Here is a 19,504-nt window from a genome sequence, read left to right on the forward strand (position 1 = left end):
GGAAAAAATCATTTGTCTTCCCAGTATTTAAAAAGGGTTGCAAAAAAGACGTCAGAAACTACAGAGGAATTGCTTCCCTATGCGCTATCTCCAAGCTATTCGAGATAATAATTCTGGACTTCATATCGCATGCGTGCAACAACTACATCACAAAAGAACAACATGGTTTCATGCCCAAAAGATCAACTGTCACTAATCTCGTTCTATATACATCGTACATTATCCGCTCTTTGGAATCGAGAAAACAAATTGATGCGGTATATACAGATTTCTCTGCTGCGTTTGATATTATCAACCACGACATCGCAGTAGCCAAGCTTCATCGTCTTGGTTTCAACGGTCCACTTTTGAAATGGCTCCACTCCTACCTCACTGACCGCGTTATGTCTGTGAAAATAGGCGACACAATATCCACTCCTTTTCGGGTAACATCTGGTGTTCCTCAGGGCAGTCACCTTGGTCCTTACCTGTTTTTACTGTATCTCAACGATATAAATTTCAGTTTGAAGCGTCTCAAACTCTCGTATGCAGATGACTTCAAATTGTTCCTCCCAGTAAACTGCATCGGAGATGCTGAGATTTTACAACAGCAACTCAACATCTTCGCCGAATGGTGTGCAAACAACAGGATGCTTTTGAATCCATCAAAGTGTTCGGTAATATCGTTCTCACGCAAGCGTTCGTCGATAATCTTCGAATATAAGCTGCATGGTGTTAAATTGGATCGTGTCAGTACCATTAAGGACCTCGGCGTTATGCTGGATGCGAAACTCACCTTTCGCGACCACGTATCCTATATCATCGCTAAAGCATCCAGAACACTTGGATTTATCTTCCGCGTCACAAAGCGATTCAAGGACGTGCACTGTATCAAGACTCTCTATTGCTCGTTGGTTCGCTCGATTCTAGAGTATGCTTGTGTGGTGTGGTCGCCGTACTACCAGAATAGTGTTCATCGAATTGAGTCGATCCAGCGGAAATTCATCCGATTCGCACTACGCAATTTACCATGGAATGACCCAATAAATCTTCCTAGCTACGAGGATCGATGCAAACTAATAGGGATTAACTCATTAGTTTCACGGAGAAACGTTGCCAAGGCCCTATTTACTTCGGACTTAATTACCGCTAGAATCGACTGTCCTGAGCTTCTCCGGTTAATCAACTTTAATGTTAATCGTCGTAACTTGCGTTCTCGTCATTTTCTCTACATCTCCTCAACACGAACAAATTACGGATACCATGAACCTGTGACTAGTATGTGCCGTTTGTTTAACCGTTGTAGCTCCTGTTTTGACTGTCATCTTTCACGTTCGTCCCTCAAAAAATTGTATGTTATTGCTCTTACATAATTTGAAATTTCTTATGTATTAGTTTTAGTAGGCTTAGTGAAAAATAGTTTTAGTTTTAGTTTTTTATATCATACATTAGGGCATGTGTAGCCTGTTGTATTTGTGAATTAAATAAATAAAATAAATTGGCAGCTATCCTGACAAAATCAGTTCCATCTCCGAAACCTCAATATGTAAGGCAATCACTTGGAGTTTACTAAATTCAGGATTAAGGGAGAATGTTGAACGAAGTATCCCTTGCTAATGAATCATTCTTGTGTAATCATCCATTGCAATCAGACGTGTTTTTCTAATAAAAATAATTCAAACTTAATACTCACGGTGCACGTAAAAGGTTTTGTTCCCGAATGTAATTTCATGTGTACATAATAACTGCTAGGAGAAGATAAAGTCTTTCCGCATGTTTTGCAGGTTTGCCGTTTGTTCCGGCCTTGTGTGATGGAATGACTCTTGAAAAGAATATAACAGACATAGTTGAACTATTAATATCAATAAACTTACCAAACTATTTGTATTCACAATAAAATACTTACAGTTGCTGTTTGTGTAGATACTACTGAAGTATTGTTATTTTCAGTTGACTTGCATTCATTTACAGCTATTATTGTTTGCTGATTTTGCTCGATGCGATTGGATGCAGTAATTGGTGCTTGGGTGTCCTGGGGTGGTGGATATGCGGTATAGAATCCCATCGGTTCGGTTTTTATTTGTTCAAACATACTAATCGTAGCTAAAATATCATTAGTGGGGGGTACAGGCAAACGCCCGACCCCCCAATGACTAGGAAAGCTAATCTTGATCAGTTAATCCTCTATAAATGAATCATAATGCGGGTAACAGAGATATCTGTTCATCTGAAATGAGACACATGAGTAATGGTTACATACATATAAGCAACATAACTGCGTTGTATTCATTTATTATATTTTGTCAATTATACTGTGAATTTAAGAACTGACATCATGGTATAATCACAACTATGATGTTAGTTTACCTGCCAAAATCCAAACAGAGGATCTACTCTAATAAAATCGTGGTCAAAACGGAGAAGCAGGTGTTTGCCAAGGCCACGAAAGAGTTGAAGAACATACTGAAATTCAGGTTCCCGTACCAACGCGAAGCCGCTTCGCAGGTAGCAACGAAAATATCCCAGCTGCAAGTGAATCCATCCGAAATTACTCAAATCAAAATTGCACGGTGTTCTCAAAAATTGGGCATCTACCAAACCTCATTGTGGCGTATTTTGCGAAAATATCTTGAACTACATCCTTACAAGATTGAATTGACTCAAGAACTAAAACCATTCGACCATATGAAGCATCGAAATTTCTCCGATTGGGCTCTGGCAAATGATGACTACTGCTTGGTGTGGTTTTCGTTCCGAATGAGTGATTGGGCCGTATTTCTTCGCCGATGAGAACCACCGTCATGTTATCGTCAATGGAGAGCACTATCGCAACATTTTGGAAAACTATTTTTGGTCAGAATTGGATGATCATAACATCAATGATATGTGACGGAGGAGTAATATGAGGAAAGAGTAAAGTTTTCTAATGATCTTTTTGAAGGCTAAAGACGAATGAACTAAAGAAGTTTAAAGTCTCTTTAATTCAACAAGAAAAGGAAAGGCAAACGTTCAGTATCGTTCTAGATACAAAGCAATGAACATTGCGACCAAGTTACTGTTACTGAGCTGTGAACGCGACCAAATTACTTACTCGCTGATTTCTCTGGCATTGCAATCATTTCATCAAAATGACGCCATTCCATCAAGGTTCTGAACTACACAATTGTGTGGGGAATCATCAAACTAGGCTATCATCGGCTCGTCAAGAAAATAATTCTTCAGGAATATTGTGTGTGATTTGGTTTCGTATGACAGTAGCAAAACTATCTCCATCATGGATGACAGCTAAGCTAATCGAGACCGGAAATATTAACAGAAAGGGCTTCTGTTGAGAAGAGCGCAAAGCGGAGGACTCGAACAAAATAACAGCGCAGTTCTACGCCAACAATGTGGTAAGAAAAGTAGATAATTAGTGGACCATTTTGCCATTTCAGTATCGTTGATTTATTTTTTAGAAAAACAAAAAATTACTTTTGTTTCTAAATGGATACTTTTAGGGTATGACATAAAAATCCCATTTCGTAAATTTGTTCTACCGTGTTTTCTTCATCGATGTACCCCTCGTTTTTGACAGCTGGTTATTTACACATGACACAAACATAATTTTCGTAACTGTTTAGTTAACTTTTCGTGCGAATTGACGTGGTTTTGACGCTTCTGGAAAATGGGTGGAAAGCAAATTTCAACATAGGTCCGAAATTTGATTGTGCGTGACTTCCAGCATAAGAAGTCTCAACGAAACATTACTGGAAAGCATGGGTAAGCAGTGGTGCGGTCCAGCTGGTCATTCGGAAGACCAGATGCTCGGCAGTGTGGCAGATAGACCGGGAAGAGGACCGAAACGTAAGAACGGACACGCCATTCATCCGGGAAGTGAAGAAAATCCCACGAACAACCATTCGGGCGATAAATAAAAGTTTGGATCCGGACCTTTCCAAGCGCATCGTTCGACGACGCTTGGTGGAACGGGACCTAAAGAGCTACTTCGTCAAAAAACGACCGATGATCAGCAACACCAACAAAAAGACGGGTGGGTAATGTCGGGGACATAACCGGAGTGACGTAGGACTATACAAAGGGGACAGCTTTTTCTAAATATATATTTTAAATATATTGTTTTTTTCTGAAGGCTTTGTCCCTATTAAATGTTCAACGCCGGGCATCTTTTGGCGTATACACATATCGTACAATCAAAATGATGGCTGTGATAGGGAATGCATAGGTAGTCATCAGCTCATTCACTATCATATATTTCACTATTGAGCACATTACCGTACCTTAAACTGTGGTTTCGAAGACGAATGAATTGTAAGATTTGTAGTCTCTGCAAACAAAGTAAATAGAAATGAAAAAGAACTGAGGTTTTGGAGACGAACTCTACGATCTGTCGAGAAATAAACGAGCTATAAGCGTTCTGAAAAACCAACAGTAAATACAGGGACGGATGACCTTCTGATTAAAGTCCTTTAAAATAAGAACAGAGTAGCAGGAAATACATAGCTCATCATGTTGCTCCTTAGTTATTTTTCTATACAATTCAGATGTAACGTCAGTCAATTTTCAACATCAGTTATCAACCAAAGAAAGCAGTTCTTGCTATTGAGAAAATTCGTTAATGCAATCCTGCATACAATGTGTTGTAATTTGAAGCCACTTTTAATTCGGAAACCATATATGGGTTTGTGAAAACTGAATGATCAATTTAAAAGACCCTAACCACCAATAATCTCAAAAACAAGCATAAACAAAATAATTCAGTTCATATTATATGTCATATTATGTCACTTTAGAATGCATTGGTATTGTGAATAACTTTTAATAACTCTTCTTTGAAAGGGTCAATGGCCCTGAAAAGCGCCGTGTTTTACGGTGGCTGGTTTTGCCACCAAAGCAGTCTGTATAAACAAACTTTTTCCTTCTTCTACCTGCTGCCGTTTTGCGATTGGGTTTGTCACTCGCTGGAACTAGCCACCGAACCGAATGTGGTATGTTCTGTAGGCGGGTTTTCTTATTGTCGTGAGCAGCTTTGCAAGCCAACTCGACCACTCCGGCGGCCGAAACTCTATAACCGCTGTTAGGTATACTGGTGCTCCGGCACCAATCCGTTCGGCCTAGTTACCCTTGCGGAGCAGTCAGTGAATGCGACTAACAGGGAACTGCAAACCTGCACGATTCAAGTGGGACTTTGCCTTTCCCTTAACTTGTCCTCCTTTGTCACGTCCACTTTAAATTGATCAATCAGCAGACTCAGCCAAAGGGGCGAGTCCAACGAGACGAACGAATGAGCGTTAAAAGGCATCGATGGCAAAAAAATATATTCATTACGATTTGTTCGCTCACATGCAGTATTTCTAACAAACACGAAGGCACCGAAGACTAGTGGAATAGTGGAAAAGCCGCCAAAAAGTTCGGCACGGCGCAGAAGAATATCTCGGAAACCGACAAGAAGAAGGAGAAGGAATCATATGCTATCTACATCATAAGGTGCTGAATTAGGATCATTCCGACATCGGTTTCTCATCGAAGGCGATGAGCGTCATAAGCTTCGTCAATGCATCTTTGAGCGTATCGTGGCGGAAGCCTCGCGTCTGACCCATTACAATAAGCGGTTAACCATTACGGCGTGGGAAGATCGCAATCAGTCTGTTGCTGCCCGGTGCACTTGCATGCGGTTTCCGAAGGTACCAAAGCGGTGAAGAAGTATACTTGCACCAAATAAAGATTCGTAAGCAAACCCAAAAAATGGTCCTTTACAGGGCCACAAAATCATCTTTAATCTAAAGAGTTTATTGTTTTGTTACCACTCGATATCCTCATCTTGTCCGGATAAACCTGTTTAGCGATTTCGTTTGCCACTCACAACAGAATTCACAGTTGGAAAATTTCTTCCCATCCAGCTTGGGACATGTTGTACTGTAAATTATATTTAATGCGACATGCCGAAGCATCACTCAGTGTCGCATTGGAGGCGATTTTAACCTGTAATTGAACATTTGCGATGACAGTGGTACAGCTTTCACAGTTGCAGAATTTCTTTCCATTCAGCTTGGAACATGTAGGGTCATAATTTGGCCCCCAACTCTATGTTTACAAAAATGTCCAACTAAATATGTCACATTACAGGTCCGTCCAATTAGCTAAATGTCGAACTAAATGTAAATTACTGTACTTTCAATCTGGAAGCAATTTAATTGGTGAAAATTGAATAATCGAGAAAGTCCCCAACCATCAATAAGCTCAGCACAACTGCCAAATTCTCATACTCATCATATCCTGGCAACAAATTATGAAAAAATCAATTTGTGTTTAATTATTATTTTGGATAATATTTTAGAATGCATTAAACTGTATTTCGTAAACTCTTTTTTGAAAGGTTTAATAGCCCTTATAAGCGCCGTGTTTTATGGAATGGTTCCAATTTAGAAAACTTTGTACTCGTGGTTTTGAAAAAAACCATTTCGAACGCCCTCGATGTCGCCTTGTTCTGGATTTGCCACCAAAGCAGTTTGTATAAAGAACAAACTTTTTTTCTTCTGCTGCCTGCTGCTGTTTTGCGATTGCGTTTGCCACTCGCTACTCGCTGCAACTGCCCGTTGTTTTCTTGATGTCCACCGAACCGAATGTGGTCTGTTCTGAATGCGGGTTTTCTTATCGTCGCGAGCAGCTTTACCAGCCAACTCGATCACTTCGGCGGCCGAAACTATATAACGGCGGCTAGGTGGACTGGTGCACTGGTACTAACGAGCTCGACCTAGCTACCCTTGCGGAGCAATTGGCGGATACACCTACGGGGAACTGTAGACCAACACTGTTCGAGCGGGATTTTGCCTTTCCCTTCACTTTTCCTCCTTTGTCATGTCCAGACATGGCTGCTTGTGTTGGTTTGTTGGTGTGATGTGATGCGAAACAATGTGGTGTACGGTTTGGATGAGAATGATCGTTACGGCAGCGGAGCGGGGATTTTTAAGCTGAATGGTTGGCTCGAGAATTACGCATGTGTGAGATTGCGACCAATGTTTCGTTCATATTTTTTCTTTTTCCTTTCCAATCGTGCTTCATTCTATTTCGCTGCTGCTCTGGTTGCCCGTTTTGGTCGGTACGATTTGAGGAGCACAAAATGGACCAATCAAAAATGGGCACATAGTGCATTTGGACAATGCTTGATATTTCACAATTATTCAATTATTTATCTCAAGAAAAATGAAATGTTATTCGTTATGATAGATGCGTAGATATATTTCCTATCAATTGATGCAAAAACCTTTGCGATCTATTGAGAAATGCTCGAGTTATAAGCGTTTCAAATCTTGCATTTTTGACGTAGGACTACGTCTAACCGGAAGATATAGGGGGTGAAATGGAAATCTAGGCACTGAACAAGTAGGAAAAAATGCAAGATTTGGAACGCTTATAACTCGAGCATTTCTCAATAGATCGCAAAGGTTTTTGCATCAATTGATAGGAAATATATCTACGCATCTATCATAACGAATAACATTTCATTTTTTTTGAGATAAATAATTGAATAATTGTGAAATATCAAGCATTGTCAAAATGCACTATGTGCCCATTTTTGATTGGTCCATTTTGTGCTCCTCAAATCGTACCGACCAAAACGGGCAACCAGAGCAGCAGCGAAATAGAATGAAGCACGATTGGAAAGGAAAAAGAAAAAATGAACGAAACATTGGTCGCAGTCTCACACATGCGTAATTCTCGAGCCAGCCAGTCAGCTTAAAAATCCCCGCTCCGCTGCCGTAACGATCATTCTCATTCAAACCGTACACCACATCGGTTCGCATCACAACACATCAACAAACCAACCCAAGCAGCCATGTCTGGACATGGTAAAGGAGGAAAAGTGAAGGGAAAGGCAAAATCCCGCTCGAACCGTGTTGATCTGGAGTTCCCCGCAAGGGTAGCTAGGCCGAGCGTGTTAGTACCAGTGCACCAGTCCACCTAGCTGGCGTTATATAGTTTCGGCCGCCGAAGTGATCGAGTTAGCTGGCAAAGCTGCTCGCGACGATAAGAAAACCCGCATTCGGAACAGAACACATTCGGTTCGGTGGACATCAAGACAACAGGCAGTTGCAGCGAGTGGCGAGTGGCAAACGCAATCGCAAAACGGCATCATGTAGCAGAAGGAAGGAAGGAAGGTATTGAATTAGAGAGACTTTAAACTCTGAGAGTTCATTCGTCTCTATGTAGCAGAAGAAAAAAGTTTGTTCTTTATACAAACTGCTTTGGTGGCAAATCCAGAACAAGGCGGCATCGAGGGCGTTCGAAATGGTTTTTTTCAAAACCACGAGTACTAAGTTTTCTAAATTGGAACCATTCCATAAAACACGGCGCTTTTCAGGGCCATTAAACCTTCCAGAAAAGAGTTTAGGAAATACAGTTCAATACTTTCTAAAACATTATCCAAAATAATAATAAAACACAAATTGATTTTTTCATAATTTGTTTGCCAGGAGCTGATGAGTATGTGAATTTGGCAGTTGTTCTGAGCTTATTGATAGTTGGGGACTTTCCTGATTATTAAATTTTCACCAATTCTTAAATCGTTTCCAGATTGAAAGTACAGTAATTTACAATTAGTTCGACATTTAGCTAATTGGACGGACATGTAATGCGACTTATTTAGTTGGACATTTTTGTAAACATAGAGATCCAAATTATGACCCCACATTGAAAGTCGACACTGTACCACTGTCATCGCAAATGTTCAATTACAGGTTAAAATCACCTCCAATGCGACACTGAGTGGCGCTTCGGCACGTCGCATTGAATGTAATTTACTTTACAACATGTCACAAAGCTGGATGGGAAGAAATTTTCCAACTGTGAAAGCTGTGGCGAGTGGCAACAAATCGCTAAACAGGAAGGTTTAGCCGAACAAGATGGGGATATCGAGTGATAACAAAACAATAAACTCTTTAGAGTCAGATAATGTTGTGATCCTGAAAAGGACCCTTTTTAGCCTGCATGTGAATCCAACGAGCGAACAAATTGTAATGAATGTATTTTTGTTTGTTTCTTTGTTTTTAAGAGGCTTTAAACTTTGCAGTTCATTCGCCTCTAGCCCAGTGAAGAGCCACAATAAAACCAGCCCAGAGGGGACTGGCGAAAGGGAAACCAAACAAAATCACTCATCAGACCTGTCCGCTCGACTCTCGGTTAAAGAAGAAGGTAGGAAGGGATCCTATGCTTCATAAGATATTTAATATATGCTGTAAAGAAAAGTAAAAATTTACTGATCCGAGGACCAAAGCAGTAACGAAGCACAAGTGACCTAGCGAAAGGCGTGTTCCAAAGCCAAAAAACAAAACGGCCCCTCTCAGGAGGATAGGAAGGAAAGGAGTGGAAAGGATTTGGGTGGGATTAGTGGATTGGGAGGGGGTGGGAGTGGTATGGGAAGGAAAGAGGGGAGGAGTAGGTGTGGGGTGGGGTGAAATGAAATGAAATACAGTTTGAATAGATAATAAAATATAGTGGTTTTGAATTTAATGGTATATAGTATAGCTGAAAAATGGAGAGGTTTATTTAATGAATTTATTCTCCTTGGTGAGTGTGGCTGTAGGAATAGGAAGTTGATTAAAGTATAATGTAATGGATAGAAGATAGATGTGGGTATGAAAGTATATATTATATTATTTGTTATTTAATATTATTGAATGCGTGTATATACATGTATGAATACCTTCCTTCCGACCCGTACATACATGTGTATACACACATAAACACGCATACATGACTGTGAAGTGGCGAACTTTAATAAGCACTTTCCAAGGTATTTAGTATTTCGGTTTAGATTTTACCAAAGAAGTCGGTTTCTTTCAGAAACGCAATTAAATTGGTTTCTTGGGTCTCGTCTCTACTGAGGATATCTCGGAGACTCTGACCTATGTTGTGTCGGACTCGAGCATCTTTGGTATGTTGACATTCAAGTAAAAGATGGCTAACGGAAACCGGAGCTTCGTTGCAAGCACATTGGGGTTTTTCGGCTCTGCAGAACAAGTGTGAGTGGGTGAAGTTAGTGTGCCCAATTCGAAGACGGGTAAGGACTTGCCTTTCCCTACTATTGAGGCGGTCATCCCAAGGGAGAGTGGAATTTTTAATTTTATGAAGATGAGTGGGACGGCTGTTTATCCAGCCTATGTCCCAGCTTTCACGGACTTGCTGTTTTACCCAGCGGACAATGTCAGATGGAGGACAGGGCATGTCTGGGGGATCTATTTTGCTGCCCTTGCCGGCCAGTATGTCGGCGGCTGTGTTTCCACGGATTCCTGAGTGACCAGGAACCCAGCAGAAGGAGATGTTTTTATTTGAAGCAGCCTCTTCTGTTTGCTTAATCCATGGGTGTTTGCTGTTTCCACTCAGAAGATCGTGGAGACAGCTAGCTGAGTCTGAGAATATTGTGGTAGGAAGAAACTCATGGGTGCATTCTTGGGTAGCTATTAAAAGGGCGAAAGCTTCCGCACTGAAGATGGAGCATTGCGGTGGAAGAGAAAAGCTACCAGTGTATCTACTCTCAAAGACTCCACATCCAACTCCATCGGCACTGACTGAACCATCTGTGTATACCTGGTGGTTGATTTGAAAATTGGATGCAACGAGGTTATTGAAGCAGGCTTTGACTTTTGGAGAAGGGTCTCCCGCTCGAACTGTCTTGAGAAGTTCAAGGTTAATGTTCGGCGGTTTGACGTTCCAATTTCTTCCCGTCGCAGATGAACGTTCACATATATCGGGAAGATCTTTGTTCGTGAGATTTTTGAACCATGTTTTAGCTCTATGTATTAATGGGACATTGTGGTCGCTTTCGGGGAGTGACAAGTGACGGATGGCTTTATTGGTGATGGCTTTTGTTACCAGGTGGGTGAAGGGAAGTTGCCCACTTTCTGCCATTACAGCAAGAGTGGGACTGGTGGGAAAAGCGCCAATTGCGAGCCTAATTGCTTTATTGTAAATTGGTTGAATGGTGTTTAACACCCTGTCCCCTCCACGGCTGAAGGTGCCTATTCCGTAAAGGATTTGTGGGACCAACCAAACATTTACAACATTTAGCAACGTCTTTCTATGACCAGAGGCTAGGTTGCCTGCGATAGACTTGATGATGTTCAATTTCTTTCTGGTGGCTATTTTGGTCTTTTGGGAATGTGATAGGAAGTTGAGTTTCTTGTCGAAAGTAACCCCTAGTATTTTCAATGTCCTCATTGTAGGGATCGGGATTTTGTTGAGCTGAAGATAGGTTCTCCTTCTGAGAGCTTTTCCGATATGTATGTGTTTGGATTTCTCCGGGGAAATTTTAAAACCTGTTTTTAGAGCCCAGTTTTGGATGGAGTCTAAGGTTTTTTGAAGCCTCTTTCTCTGAATTAAGCCGAAGCAGCTCGTAGAGATAAGAGTGATGTCATCTGCATAGACTATGACCTTTATATGGTCCGGGATTATCTCGAATAGAGATTGCATGGCAATGTTGAAGAGGGTTGGTGAAAGTGCTGAGCCTTGTGGGAAGCCGTTTTCTGGGATTTTTAGAGAAGATTGGTGGTTGTTAATAACGGTTTTGAAAGACCGGTTTTCTAGAAAACTTTTAACGAAGAGACCTAATCTCCCACGAATCCCCCAGTCGAAAAGGCTTTTCAGCACTGGGTACCTCCATGCCCGATCGAAGGCCTTGGATAAATCCAGGGAAACAATATCAATGTGGTGTAATTTTTCAGTTGCGTCGTCTAGGATTTTTTCGATTGCTACAAGGCAATCTTCTGTACCTTTTCCCGCACGGAAGGCGAATTGTCTGGGATCAATCAGCTTATTTGACTCTAGAAAAGTCGTTAAGCGTCGATTGACCATTTTTTCCAAGACTTTCCCAACACAACTTAGGAGAGTGATGGGGCGGAAATTGTCAAGAAGATGGTTGTTCATGTCTGGTTTCGGGATACAGATCATTAAACCCTCTTTCCAGCAACTGGGGAGGGTTCCACTGTCCCAGACTTTGTTGAGGAGCTTCAGAAGTGCTTTTTTCCCGAGATGGGGTAGATTCTTAAGCATAGGGTAGCTAATGTCATCAGGTCCTGTGGATCCTTGTTTGACTTTGTTCAGTACCCAATCGAGCTCTTTGAAGGAGAGGTTTTTGTTGAAGTCAAATTCCACATCGGTATGAAAATCGATGGGAATTCTTTCGCATTCCGTTTTGTGGGTTAGAAAGGTTTGGTCGTAGTTTTGATTGGAGGAGGCGGAAGCAAAGAAATCTCCAAACGCCTCGGCGATGATTTTCCGGTCATTGGTGTATTGACCGTTAATTAGAAGATTATATTCTTTGCTTCTTTTCTTTCCATGAAGCCTGCCAATCTTACTCCATAAATCCTTTGTTGACGCGTTGGGATTAATTTCGCTGACGAATTTAACCCAACTGTTGTGCTTGGCTGTGTTGATAGCAGTCTTAGCTTCTTTGCGAGCCCTTTGGAACTCTGCAAGCAGAGTGGGTCTCAGTGGGCTGTCCGGATGGGCCTTTCTTAATTTGCGTAGGGCCTTACGTCGACCTTTGATCGCTGCCTTCAGCTCAGGCGACCACCATGGGACACATTTCCTGCCAGGGATGCCACTGGTTCTGGGGATGTGCACCATTGCAACTTCTAGGACAACTTTGGAGAATTCCTTGGCTGTCCAATCTCGTTTAGCGGAGAGGCGGTTTTCAATGTCAAACTGATAGCCAGCCCAGTCAGCGTATTCAAATTTCCATCTTGGCCTTGTTGAAAACTCTGGAGAAGTTTGGCCGAAGGAAGTGAAGATTGGAAAATGATCGCTTCCGCAAGTATCATCGTGGATGTTCCAAGAAAGTTTTGAAGATAGTTTGTCTGATACTATAGTGAGATCGATGGCTGAAGTAGTACCAGAATAATGGATTCTGGTGTGTTGGCCGTTGTTAAGAAGGAGAAGAGAATGGTCGGATATGAAATCCTCAATGATGGATCCTTTTCGATCGAGGTATGCACCTCCCCAGGCGTATGAGTGGGCGTTGAAATCACCCATAAGCATGATTGGGGCGGGAAGTTGGGCGAACAGATGGTCCAGTTGGCCGCGTAGAGTGTTCGGATCGGAATCATTAGTGATGTAGATGCTAACGACGGTGATTGGAAAGGGGTGTTTAATGCGCACTACCACTGCCTGAAGATCAGTGGTAATGGGAAGAAGATCATGTGGAGTGCCATCTTTGATTGCGATTGCAACTCCGTTTTTTGAGGGGTTGGGACCCTCTTTGAAATATGTGATATATTTTGAGATGAAGTGTTTATCGAAGTTGTTTGGAGTCATAGTTTCTTGAAGGGCTATGACTGTGGGATTAGAGTTTGAAATAAGCATTTTCAGTTCTAGAATATTTCGTCGGATACTTCTGATGTTCCATTGTATCCCGAATTTCTGTGTTGGAGTGAATGTGTTGGTGTTTTTAACTCTAATTCCTAAGTCTTAATTGTGTGTATGTTTGAACTATTCAAAGAGAATTAGTTCGATGGTCCTTTACCCTTGGAAAGAGAAGCTTTCTTTGAGGTATTGGTGTTGTTTTTGTTTGGTGTAGAAGTCTTTGGAGTGTTTGTTGTGTTTGTGTTGTTTTTTGTTGAATGTGCGTTGCTGTTGTTGTTATTGTTGTTTTTTGTTTGATGTGTGTTGTTGTTGTTTTCTGTTGGTGTTGTGTTGTTATTTGTTGGTGGTGTAGTTCTTTGTTCATTCTTAGTTCTTTTCTTGTCCTTGTTTGTTTGGATTTCATCTTCGGATTTTTGATCTGAATCTGAAGATGATCCTTTCGCCATTTTTCTTTTATTTTTATTTTTGTTTGGAACATCAGAAGTGTCCATTGAAATGACTGATTCGTTTTCAGATTCCGTTGTTGAGCTGTCGGTTGTCGACTCTGTCATGGAAGTATCGATTGTAGTGTCAATTGGGGGAGTGCTTTCGCGGCTAGAAGAGGCCGAAGCGGCCGAGGCGCAGTTACATTTGCAGTTGCAGCTGGGTGTTGGCTTTTGCAAGTTGGAGAGTCTGTCTTGCAGAACACTTGCAAAAGTTGGTCCATTATTTTGACCGTTGTGTTTTTCTTTCGCCTCTTTGTAGGAGATACCATAATCGATTCTGATTTTTGTGATGTTGTTCTCGGTTTGCCATACGGGGCATTTCCTATTCGAAGAGGAATGGTCCCCTTGGCAATTCAAGCAAAATGCTGAAGCGTTGCAGGTTTTAATTCCATCCTTTTGTTCTGGATGTTCCTGTCCACAATTTCGGCAAAGCGGGTTCTCGCGTTTGCATCGTTTGCTAGTATGTCCAAATTTGTAACACTTAAAGCATTGCATTGGGTTGGGGTAGAAATTTCTAGTCCCAGCCCGAATAAATCCAAAATTAATGAAATCGGGAACAACAGTTCCACGAATCGTCAAAATAAGAGTGGCAGTTGGTACAACAATATTGTTCTCCTTTCTGGTGATGCGCTTGACATCGATCACACCTTGATCGGAAAGCTCTGTCACCAGTTCGGATTCTTTGATGTCCATGACATCACGACAAGTAACAACACATTTGCGTTGGTTAAGGGTTGGGTGGTAAATCACTTCAATAGGGGTTTCATCAATTAATTTGTTGATTAAGAGGAGCTTACCAATGATATCTTCGTCCTTGGCCGTAAGGATATATTGCGTCCTCTTCTTGTCGTCTCGTTGCGGTCGCGCTGTGTAGTACTTCTTTCCTACAGCGTTGGCGATCGTCTTACTCACGACGAACGGGTTAGTCGGAATCACGTTCTCTCCTGTGGCACGTAGTAACAGGATCTGTAGGTTGCCGTTCAGTGGATCGGCCCATCTTGGAGCAGTACGTTGGGTAGGTTTACCCTCGTACAAATTTGTAGCCCGGCCTCCCGGAGGCCCGGAGCTACTTGAAGCCATGCTTCTGCTTGACTATACCTAGGTTATAGTCAGCAGGTACGGATATAAAACCACTAAAATTCCTTATGGGGGATATTCACTAAGGGGTATTTTCCCAGAAAATCACACTTTGTTCCGATAAAGCACTTTGAAAAGCCACCAACAGGTGCAGAAAATTTCAAATTACACTTAATCTAATAATTGCTTCAGTCACTTCACTGTTTGTATGCGTGGTTTTTTTTTCTTTTTAGATTTTATTTAATAATTAAGATTCACTATTAGCACTACAGAAAAAAACTGGCAACACTGCCCGAAAGAAAAAAGGGGGCGTGGCGTCAGTGACGCCGAAAAAGCGCGCGCTTTTTCCGGCGAACCGGTGAGCACCGCCACCGCAGTGAACGTTTGTTGATATCCTTTTCTGCTATCCTCGGGTTGCGATGCTGAAAATCAATTTGTATTTAGGACTAATCAAGCCTTCAGAAAGGCTGCTCTAAGCATTTGATTAGTTGTGCGAGAAAACTCCTATTTTTCCGTACTCTTTTACAAGGGCGCTAAAAACACGACCGAATCGGTTGAATGTCAGTAGCACCTTGATGTATTTTTTTTTTGCCATCGCTCCCTTTTAACGCTCATTCGTTCGTATCGTTGGACTCGCCCCTCTGGCTGAGTCTGCCAATTTGTCTCTATCCTGTGAGTGTGTACCGCTAGAGTATAAAACACGCGGACCCCAAAAAAATATCTTATTTTCTTTCAAACCGTAAACCCGTGTGGTTGTACGGCATCGGCATCAAGAACAGAGCAGCTTCGGTTCGGCGCTCATCAAGGCAAAAATTAGTTTCAGTGAGTGGCAAAGTGTTTCTCCGGCACGTCGCATTAAATGTAATTTACTGAACAACATGTCACAAGCTGGATGGGAAGAAATTTTCCAACTGTGAAAGCTGTGGCGAGTGGCAAACGCAATAGCTAAACAAAAAGGTTTAGCCGAACATGATGGGGATATCGAGTGATAACAAAACAATAAACTCTTTAGATTGAAGATAATTTTGTGATCCTGAAAAAGCCCCTTTTTAGCCTGCATATGAATCCAACGAGCGAACAAATCGTAATGAATGTATTTTTTTGCCATCGCTCCCTTTTAACGCTCATTCGTTCGTCTCGTTGGACTCGCCCCTCTGGCTGAGTCTGCCGATTTGTCTCTATCCTGTGAGTGTGTACCGCAAGAGTATAAAACACGCGGATCCCAAAAAAATATCTTATTTTCTTTCAAACCGTAAACCCGTGTGGTTGTACGGCATCGGCATCGTGGACGTAACAAAGGAGAACAAGTTAAGGGAAAGGCAAAGTCTCACTCGAACCGTGCAGGTCTCCAGTTCCCTGTTGGTCGCATTCACTGATTGCTCCGCAAGGGTAACTAGGCCGAACGGATTGGTGCCGGAGCACCAGTATACCTAACAGCGATTATAGAGTTTCGGCCGTCGGAGTGCTCGAGTTGGCTTGCAAAACTGCTCACGACAATCAGAAAACTCGCATCAAGAACAGAGCAGCTTCGGTTCGGCGCTTATCAAGGCAACAATTAGTTTCAGTGAGTGGCAAAGTGTTTCTCCGGCACGTCGCATTATATGTAATTTACTGAACAACATGTCACAAGCTGGATGGGAAGAAATTTTCCAACTGTGAAAGCTGTGGCGAGTGGCAAACGCAATAGCTAAACAGGAAGGTTTAACCGAACAAGATGGGAATATCGAGTGATAACAAAAACACAACACCAAAGGTTCTTTTCAGAACCATCAACATATTCATAAAGAGAAAACAGTAAACTAATCCATTTTTCAGGTAGATAGGTAGGTATTCACGTAGGAGAAGAAAATAAAACAATATATTTAAAATATATATTTAACAAAAGCTGTCCCTTTTTGTATAGTCCAACGTCACTCCGGTTATGTCCCCGACATTACCCACCCGTCTTTTTCCTACTTGTTCAGTGCCTAGATTTTCATTTCACCCCCTGTATCTTCCGGTTAGACGTAGTCCTACGTCAAAAAAAACACTTCAGTTTGCGAGAGACAATGTCAACAAACCACTAGATATTTGGTCGGACGAGTCCAAGATTAAGCTGTTCAACAAGAGTGTAGCGGAAGAGCGACGAGGATCTCCAGGACCGGCATCTACAACTGACCATGGTGGAAGCATCATGGTGTGGGGTTGTTTCTCGTGGGCTGAGGTGGGGAACTTAGCGAAGGTCAACGGTATTATGACTGCCGATGGTTACATCGGCATTTTGTGCGAGTACATGAAAGAAGCTATGCTGAAAATGGGGTTGGAGGATAACTTTATCTTCCAGCTAGATAATGATCCAAAACATACTGCGAAGAAAACAGCAGCATTCTTCCGATCGGCAGGGAACAAAACAATAATGTGGCTACCCCAAAGCCCCGACTTGAATCCTATTGAGAATTTATAGGCGACAAGGTGGATAAAACTGACGATGCGAACAAGCAAAACTGTTTTGTTGCGTTGAAGAAGGCTTGGAACAAGCTGGACCTTCAACACTTACAGAACCTCGTGGAGAGTATGCCAAAGCCTTGTCAGTTGGTTATATAGGCCAAAGGGAGTCATATTGACTATTAATTATTTGTTTTTATTCTTGAATGACGTTAACGTTCCCTGTGGAACTTTTGCAGTCTCAACGTATGCATTAACTAGCGTCATTTATTACTACTTATTTGAGATTTCTTAAGCCAAATAACACGCCTTGAATGTGTTCTGAGGGGCAAGCTCTAGAATACGCGTGACCACAGTGCAAGTCGAAGGAAATTTCTAAAAGTACCCATTTAGGAACAAAAGTCATTTTTTGTTTTTCTAAAAAAAAAAAATCAACGATACTGAAATGGCAAAATGGTTTCCTAACTACCTACTTTCACGCAGTATTGACTTGAAAGCGAATAGTTTGAAAAAACTTTTAATATTGAAACACTTTGATTTCAAATAGGGGCGGATTTTTTTTTGCGCCCATCAGTGTATCTGCCTCTTTCAATTTTGATTTAAAATTTGACAATACATCTTATGAATTAGGTAGAGATTCTCTGTGAACAAACAAACATTGTCAGATTTCATTGTTTCATTGCCAGAAACAAACAAAAATGAACATATTCGTTTTCTCTCTATCTCCGATTAATGAACAGCACAAGATTCTAGAATGATCCACGTGTTGTGTTGATGAAAAGTGCTTAATTTTTTCCAGGACTTGAGGTTTTTGAATAATTTCCGGAATGTTTCCATGGAGAAGATAAACTTTTTTTTCTACAGAAACACGAAAATCAATAATTTAGAGATCGTTGGATTATCGATAAAGAAACCTGGAAATATAAAGAGAACCAGTTCCAGTCATTTTAAGAAAAATAACTGTGAAAAAGAAGCAAACAGGCGATTGAAGAGAATAGAACTGTTCCTTTATGTAACATTTAACAATTTCATGCAAATCTTGAGCTCATAATTCGCGTACAGTTTTATCATATTGAGAACATCAACTTACCTTTCATTGATATCGAATTTAGTAGTCCAATTTTATCAATATGGCGGTATTTTTTATTCTCATTTCATTCTGAAGAATTGTAATTCTCGATAACGCCTGAGAAAATGCAATTAAAAACCTAAAACCAATAATTGAAATTACAACACCTTACACACCTCGAGTTACAAACCCAATATTACACTTCAGTGACAAATATGGATAATCAAATTTTTATGATGTCGTCTCCTATGTTCAATTATGCAGTTGCTTTGCAAATCGAACGACTGAATCGTTATTATTGTTTCCAAATATAAGACACGAGTAGGTTGAACAAACGTGTTTTGTTTAATCGTTTTACAGTAATTTTTTAAAGAATGTTTTTATCTCAAGGATCGGAAGAAAAGGTTACATAATTATCATTCTTGAAAACATACAGCGCTAGTTTATAATACACACCGCTGAGCTACGTATGTATTATACGCATAATGAGTATAGGTAGATTGGAAACATTTGCAGGTAAATCTGCTGTCGTTAGAAAACAGCGTAACAGCGTATCACAGATAAGCATTCACCGAAAAATTTGTATAATTGAGACAGAAAACGCTTTCATCAAGTAGTGAATAATACTAGTAGATAAATAACTGTCACAGGAAAAATGCAAACAAATAACATTTAGGTTTGTCGGTGGCTTAATTTGCCATGCGCACTGGTTCGCAAATCATCAGAAATAGACGAGAGATTGATTATGGAACGTAGCTCCTGTCAAACCGGTGGAAATTTTTGAATTATTTTAAAGTTTTTTTTGTGATTGTATAACTGGTGTTAACATTTTCTACAATCTCTATAGGGTGTTAGATAGCTGGCCCGAAATTTTTCAGCAGGTTATAGAGGATTATGATGAAAAACCCCTTAGTCGCTTTATTGGGCTCTATTAGCCTTTAATAGTGATCCCCGATAATCGTTCGATTAATCGATTAATCGAATACTTCCTACAGAAATCGATTATTAATCGAACGAATACTGCACAACCAATAATCGAAGCGAACGAATAATTTACGTCGATTAATCGATCCAAACGTTGAGAGAAAAAAACGTACGGCCGTTGCAGTTTCAT

General features: G+C 41.0%; 1 long non-coding RNA gene across 4 annotated transcripts; it reads right to left on the reverse strand.

Annotated features, from left to right (window-relative positions):
• Nucleotides 1-523: 523 nt before the first annotated feature.
• Nucleotides 524-19,096, reverse strand: LOC129770813 (uncharacterized). 4 transcript variants are annotated; one of them, XR_008742200.1, is made up of 7 exons: nt 18,591-19,096; nt 18,412-18,529; nt 1,886-2,206; nt 1,673-1,801; nt 1,112-1,319; nt 776-1,055; nt 528-704 (listed from the first exon to the last, which is right to left on the reverse strand). It is a non-coding gene; the product is annotated as an uncharacterized LOC129770813 (long non-coding RNA). The 4 variants fall into 4 exon arrangements; XR_008742202.1 differs by having other exon boundaries at nt 524-704; nt 776-1,319; nt 18,412-18,507; nt 18,567-19,096; XR_008742201.1 differs by having other exon boundaries at nt 526-704; nt 776-1,319; nt 18,581-19,096.
• Nucleotides 19,097-19,504: the final 408 nt, after the last annotated feature.

The sequence above is a fragment of the Toxorhynchites rutilus genome, chromosome 2 (genome assembly GCF_029784135.1).
Source record: "Toxorhynchites rutilus septentrionalis strain SRP chromosome 2, ASM2978413v1, whole genome shotgun sequence".
NCBI classification, from domain to species: Eukaryota; Metazoa; Arthropoda; class Insecta; order Diptera; family Culicidae; genus Toxorhynchites; species Toxorhynchites rutilus.